This window comes from Mustela lutreola, chromosome 5 (assembly GCF_030435805.1).
Source record: "Mustela lutreola isolate mMusLut2 chromosome 5, mMusLut2.pri, whole genome shotgun sequence".
NCBI lineage: Eukaryota > Metazoa > Chordata > Mammalia > Carnivora > Mustelidae > Mustela > Mustela lutreola.
In genome coordinates, this window is record NC_081294.1 from 136,219,949 (window position 1) to 136,227,546 (window position 7,598).

The following is a 7,598-nucleotide window of genomic DNA, read 5'->3' on the forward strand; positions in this document are numbered from 1 at the left end:
ACAAAAGACCCATGAAAACAGGAGATGTTTCACCCCAGGTAGCCAGCATCCTAAATAAAACTCATATCCCTTTCCAATCAAAATGATCTCTTCTCAAGGAATCAACCCCATTTACAAATGCACCAAATAAATAAGATACCTAGTACTATGGTGAGTGCTGTGAAGTGTGTAAACCCGGTGATTCACAGACCTATACCTCTGGGGCTAATAATACATTATATGTTAATTTTTAAAAAATAAAGTATTTTTAAAAATACAATAATAATATACCTAGAAATAAACCTAACTAGATATAAAAGACCTGTACTCTGAAATTTATAAGACACTGAAAGAAACTGAAGACAACACAAAGAAATGGAAAATCATGCTATGTTCATGGATTAGAGGAACAAATATTGTTAAAATGTCTATACTACCCAAAGCAATCTACACACTTAATACAATCTGTATCAAAATACCAACAGCACTTTTCACAAAACTAGAAAAAAAGTCCTAAAATTTGTGTGGAACCACAAAAGACCCTGAATAGCCAAAGTGATTTTGAGAAAGAAAAGCAAAGCTGGAGGCCTCACAATTCCAGACTTACAAAGCTGTAGTAATCAAAACAGTACGGTACTGGCATATAGGCACATAGATCAATAGAACAAAATAGAAAACCCCTATTAATACAGCCAATTAATCTTTGACAAAGCAGGAAAAACCATGTAATGGGAAAAAGACAGTCTCTTCAACAAATGGGGTTGGGGAAAAATGGTCAGCTAGAGGCCAAAGAATGAAACTGGACCACTTTCTTATACCATACCCCAAAATAAATTCCAAATGGATTAAAGACCTAAATGTGAGACCTGAAGCCATTAAAATCCTAGAAGAGAACACAGGCAATAATGTCTCTTGACATAAGCCATAGCAACATTTTTTTTAGATGTGTCTTCCAAGATATGGGGAACAAGAGCAAAAATAAACTATTGGGAATATATCAAAATAAAAGGAAAAAATCAACAATCAATAGACCACCAGAATTATGTAGAGGCTGGACCTTCCCCCAGCCCATTCCCATGACACGCCCTAAAGAGCCTTGGCCCCACCCAGAGTAGGGTAGAGAAGGCTTAGATGTGAACAGGTGAGCTTCCCTGTGGTAAGGTTCTCCTTCTTCCCCTATTACTGGATCTGTCTGTCTTGCTACGTGATTCCAGTTTCAGCCACAGGGTCTGCTGTAAAGAATTAACTCCATCAGTTTAGGGGCACCTGGGTGGCTCAGTTGGTTAAGGATCCAACTCTTGATTTCAGCTCAGGTCATGATCTCGGGGTTGTGAGATTTAGCCCCACGTTGATCTGATGTGGAACCTGCTTAAGATTCTGTCTCTGCCTATCTCCCCTACTCTCACACTCGTTCTCTCCCTCTCTTTCTAAGAAAGGAAGAAAGAAAGAAAGAAAGAAAGAAAGAAAGAAAGAAAGAACTCCACCATTCTTTTTTTTTTTTTTTAAAGATTTATTTATTTATTTGACAGAGAGAAATCACAAGTAGATGGAGAGGCAGGCAGAGAGAGAGAGAGACAGGGAAGCAGGCTCCCCGCTGAGCAGAGAGCCCGATGCGGGACTTGATCCCAGGACCCTGAGATCATGACCTGAGCCAAAGGCAGTGGCTTAACCCACTGAGCCACCCAGGCGCCCCAGAACTCCACCATTCTAAATTGGGTGCTTGATTACTAATCTGAGGATCAGCAATGAATTAAACATTCCTCCTTGCCCCATCCCTTGTGACTGTAGGAGATCCTAGGGAAAGGACAAGGTACTTGGTGCTAAGGTGGCCTCTAATACTTCTTGGGAAGAGGCAGATTATTTCCCCCCTCTTCTGAGGCTGATGTACAATTCTGCCCTCAGAAGCTACATGAGGCACAGAAGAGAGCTTAGAGTGCCATCAGCAACATAGCCTAATACGATGTCCCTCACTGATACCTACTCCTGACCAACACAAATTTGACATCCAACCACAGATGAAAGTGCCTTTATGGGAGCTGTGGGGTACAGCATCGTAGGCAAGGGACCCAAGAGAAGTCTCACACACACATGTGTCAAGTTATAGACCTCAGTCCCACCTGTGAGCCTGCACTGGTCCGTGAACCAGCTTTAGCCCCCATCAGCCATGGTTGAGGAGCCCCTGGAGATCACTGTCTTAGACAACCACTCTTACAGAAGAGAGCCTTTGTATAAGACCAGGTTTCCAGAGAAGTTCCAGCACACAGCTGCAGCACAAAGTATATGCGTGTGTATATGCATGTGTGAGTGTGTGTGTGTTTGGACACATCAGAGAAGGTAAGAGGAACAGTTTGACTTTGCCCATATTACCTGACCCAAAGCTGCACATCTCAGTGCCAAGAAATCACCTTCTCAGTCCATGAATTCTCCAGTGGGGTAGGGGGAGGGTGCCAGGAACATGAGAGCATGTGAGTGAGCACTTGGCTTCCCTAGCTGTGTAGGACCCTGCCAAAGAGGTTCCTTTCTCTCTCACCCCATCCAGGGTACTGACTCAAGAGCTGCGTGACTGGAGCTGGGAGAGCAGCAAATAGCACTCCTGGAGGGCATGGAAAAAACAGGGATTCTCTTAACTGCATCATAAACTCTAATCAAAAGGCATATAGTGGACTTGCCCCCATGTCTACAGTGACAGCTGGTGCACTTCCTCAGGACCCGCTGTGGGAAGAGAAGGAAGTGGCTGGGAATCAAATCCACCAGAGTTATCATCCAAAACAAAATTCTCCTTCAGAAAACATCACCGACAGCCACTACCAAAATGGCCCTGGGCTACCTGGCAGCCATGGAAGCTTGAGATGTTGTCTCCCTATATCCCCACTGAGCTCCACATGTTTGCATATGTGAGAGGTGGGTATGTTTGAGGCTAGCTGAAGAGCTATACCACCTTCATGAAAGACGAGACCCTGATCCTAGTCATTCTGCGGGTGAAAGCTGATCAACTTCACCAATGTCACTCTGTTTGATGCTTTCAGTGGCTGCCCAGCCCTTGTTTCCAAACTCCTTCAGCTTATCAAGGATGTGCACCAAAGTGCTGGAGAGGCCTGGGGCCGCCTAAGCCAGGGCAGGGCCTTACAAAACCATTGACAGAACCACAACCAGGACTCAGAGAAACAAGATGATCCTCATGGCAGGGCCAGAGGGCCACTCTGGATCAGTAGTAGGACGGCATGGGTGGGCCTTACTTTCTATACCTACCCTCTTGACAAGACTCTTCAAGTTAAACATACTTCACCTTTGGGAAGATAAAGACATTAAATTACCATTATGTTAGCAGAAGCAAGACTTCACTCACTCTTCTTGTGGTCAGACTCCTTCTCTCCTTCCATTCCAAATGTATCTTCCACTGCATCCCCTGGAGTGAGATTTATGGCAATTTACCTACATTCCTTGGGTTGGTTGAAGTTTGGGATATCCTACTTGCCTGGCTCTGGTGATGCTGGGACAAAGACACTTCTGAAACCTGGAAGGAAATCAACTTTCTTTTTTTATTGAATTAGGTTTGACATAAAACATTATGTAAGTTTGAAGTGCACAACATGTTGATTTGATGCATTTATGTACTGCAATATGATTATCATTGTGGCATCACTGTCACATAACTGTCATCTCTTTTTTGTGGTGGCAAAAACCAAGATCTAGTCTCTTATCAATTTTGATTAATATAATACAATGTTATTGTCCATAAATCGGGCAGTGGATTTCCAGGACTTCTCCTGCCTACCGGTTGCAGATTTGGACCCTTAAGCAAAGTCTCTCCTGTTTTCCCACACACCAGCCCATGGTAACCACTATTCTGCTCTTGGTCTTTATGGGTTTGGATCTTTTGGATTCCACATGTAGGTAATATCATACAGTATTTGTCTTTCATGGTCTGACTTACATCACTTGGTATAATGCCTCTAAGTTCCATCCATGTTGTCAAAGAATGCAGGATTTACTTCTGTCTCATGGCTGATTAATATTCCATTTTATATATATGTATCTCTCTCTATATAGATACATATATATGCATGTGTGTATATATATACACACACACACATGCCACAACTTCTTTGTCCATTTATTTGTTGATGGGCACTTGGGTTGTTCCCATGAGTCCTGGCTATTGTGAATGGTAAAATAAACATGGGAGTGCATTAAAAAAAAAAAAAAAGGCATAGATTGGCTGGATGGATTTAAGGGGGAAAAAAAGAACAGGGGCCTCTGGGTGGCTCAATCAGCTAAGTGTCTGCCTTTGCCTCGAGTCATGATTTCAGGGTCCTAGTATCAAGCCCTTCAACAGGCTCCCTGCTCAGTGGGGATCCTGCTTCTCCCTTTGCCTGCCACTCCCCCTGATTGTGTTCTCTCTCTTTCTCTCTCTCTCTCTGTCAAATAAATTAAAAACAAACAAAAACAAAACAAGATCCAACTACATTCTGTCTACAAGAAATTCACTTCAGCTTCAGGACATACACAGGTTCAAGGTGAAGGAATAGTAAAAGACATTTCATATAAGTAGAAACCAAAAGAGAGCAGGGCACTATATTTATACCAAACAAAATAGACTTAAGCCAAAAACTATAACAAGAGACAAAGAATATCATTATATAATGATAAAAGGATATTCCTCAGGAACATACAACAATTGCAAATATTTATGTACCCAACATCAGGGCAGTTAAATATATTCAGCAAATGCTAACTGATCTGAAAGGAGATAGACAATATTTCTTTCAATAAAAGCTCATTCAGACAGAAAAATTAATAAGGAAACACTGGACTTGAACTATTGAAGAAGTGGATAAATTTCTAGAAACATACAACTTACCAAGATTGAATTATGAAAAAAAAATTAAAAATCTGAACAGACCAAAAAAAAAAAATCTGAACAGACCAATAATAATAATAATAAAGGAGATTGGATCAGTAATTAAAAATTTCCAACAAAGAGGGATGCCTGGGTGGCTCAGTGGGTAAAAGCCTCTGCCTTCAGCTCAGGTCATGATCCCAGGGTCCTGGGATCGAGCCCCGCATCGGGCTCTCTGCTCAGCAGGGAGCCTGCTTCCTCCTCTCTCTCTCTCTGCCTGCCTCTCTGCCTACTTGTGGTCTCTCTCTCTGTCAAATAAATAAATAAAATCTTTTTTAAAAATTTCCAACAAAGAAAGCCCAGGACCAGAATTTTCCCTGGAGAAATCTACCAAACATTTAAAGAATAATTAATGCCAATACTTCTTGAATGTCCAGAAAATTAAAGGAGAAGGAACACTCACTTCCAAAATCGTTTTAAGAGGTCAGCCTTACCCTGATACCAAAACCAAATAAGGACACTAAAGAAAAGAAAGCAACAGACCTATATCCCTGATGAATATAAATGCAAAATTCTTTTTTTTTAAAGATTTTATTTATTTATTTGACAGATAGAGATCACAAGTAGGCAGAGAGGCAGGCAGAGAGAGAGGGGGAAGCAGGCTCCCTGCTGAGCAGAGAGCCCGATGTGGGGCTTGATCCCAGGACCCTGAGACCATGACCTGAGCCGAAGGCAGAGGCTTAACCCACTGAGCCACCCAGGTGCCCCTAAACGCAAAATTCTTAATAAAATATCAGCACATCAAATTCTGCAGCACATTAAAAGCACCATGATCAAGTAGAATTTATCCCTTGGATGTAAGGATGATTAAACAGACACAAACCAATAAATTTGATTTATCACATTGATAGAACAAAAGATAAGAATCCCATCATCACCCAATAATGTAGAAAAGGCATTTGACAAAATACAATATCCTTTCATGATTAAAAACTCTCAATAAATTGGGTATGGAAGGAACATATCTCAACAAAATTTAACCATGAAAGGTTGAAAGCTTTTACTCTAAATCAGGAACAAAACAAGGGTTCCCCCTCTCACCACTCCTAGTAAACACAGTGCTGGAAGTCTTAGCCAGAGCAATTAGGCAAGGAAAAAAAAAAAAAAGACATACAAATTGGAAAGAAGTAAAATTGTCTTTGCAGACGTTATATATATGTTATGTATTATTTATATTATAGATGTTATATATAAAGAAATCCTAAAGACTCCACCCAAAAACTGTTAGAACGAATCAACAAACTCAGGGTGCATGGGTGGTTCAGTTGGTTAAGCATCTGACTCTTGATTTCGGTTCAGGTCATGATCTAAGGATTGTAGGATGGAGCCCCACATGGGGCTCTGTGCACAGCAAAGAGTCTGAGACTTTCTCTCTCCCTCTCTCTGCCCCTCCCCACTGTGCTCACTCTCTCTCTCTCCAATAAATAAACCTTAAAAAAAAAAAAAAGAACTAATCAACAAATAACAAATTCAGTAAAGTCACAGGATACAAAATCAATATATGGAAATCAGTTGCATTTCTTTTTTTTTTTTTTTCCCAAGATTTCATTTATTTATTTGAGAGTGAGAGAGCATGAGTAGGTGGAGGGGCAGAGACAAACACGAGGCCCAATCCTAGGACCCCAAGATCATGATCTGAGCCAAAGTCAGGCGCTTAACCAACTGAGCCATCCAGGTGCCCCTCAGTTGCATTTTTATACACTAACATTAAAATACCTAAAAAAGAAAGAAAATGACTCCACTCACAATAATATCAAAAACAATAAAATACTCAGAGATAAATTTCGGCTGAAGCCTAGGCTCCTTCTAATACCCCCTACCCCTGCCAAAGCTCTAGAGCATAACCACCACCACAGGAGGTGAAAGATCCACTCTGTACACTGAAAACTGTAAGACTGATGAAAGAAATTGAAGAAGACACAAATAAATGGGAGTGTGTCCCAAGGGTCCCATGGACTGGAATAATTAATCTTGTTAAAATTTCCATACTATTCAAAGTCATCTATAGATTAAATATAATCTCTATCAAAATTCTAGTGGCATTTTTCACAGAAACAGAAAAACAAACACTAAAATTCACAGAAACCACAAAAGACCCCAAATAACCAAAGCAAAGAGAAGAAAGAAGAGCACAGATTCCTGGGTGGCTCAGTTGGTTGAGTGTATAGCTTTTGGTTTCCGCTCAGGTCATGATCTCAAGGGTCATGAGATCGAGCCCCACATGGGACCCTGCACTCCTCAGGGAGTCTGCTTGGGAGTCTTTCCCTCTGCCCCTCCCCTGACTTATGCACTCTCGCTCTCTAAAATAGATAAATAAAAGAGCAGATAAAGAAAGAAAGAACAAAGCTGGAGGTATTACACTTCCTGATTTCAAACTATACTACAAATCTATTGTAACCAAAACAATATGGTACTGACACAGACACCTAGACCAATAGAACATAATTGAGAAATAAACCTTCACATTTATGGTCAACTAATATTTGACAAGAGCCCCAAGAATATTCAGTAGAAAAAATATAATCTCTTCAATAAACGGTGTTGGGAAAACTGGATAAGCACACGCAGAAGAATAAAATTAGACCCCTATACTACACCACTTGCAAGTTAACTCAAAATGGATTAAAGACTTAAACACAAGAACTAAAACTCTGGGAAGAAAACATAGGGGGAAAGCTCCTTGACATTGGGCTTGGCAACAATCTTTCTGATATGACAC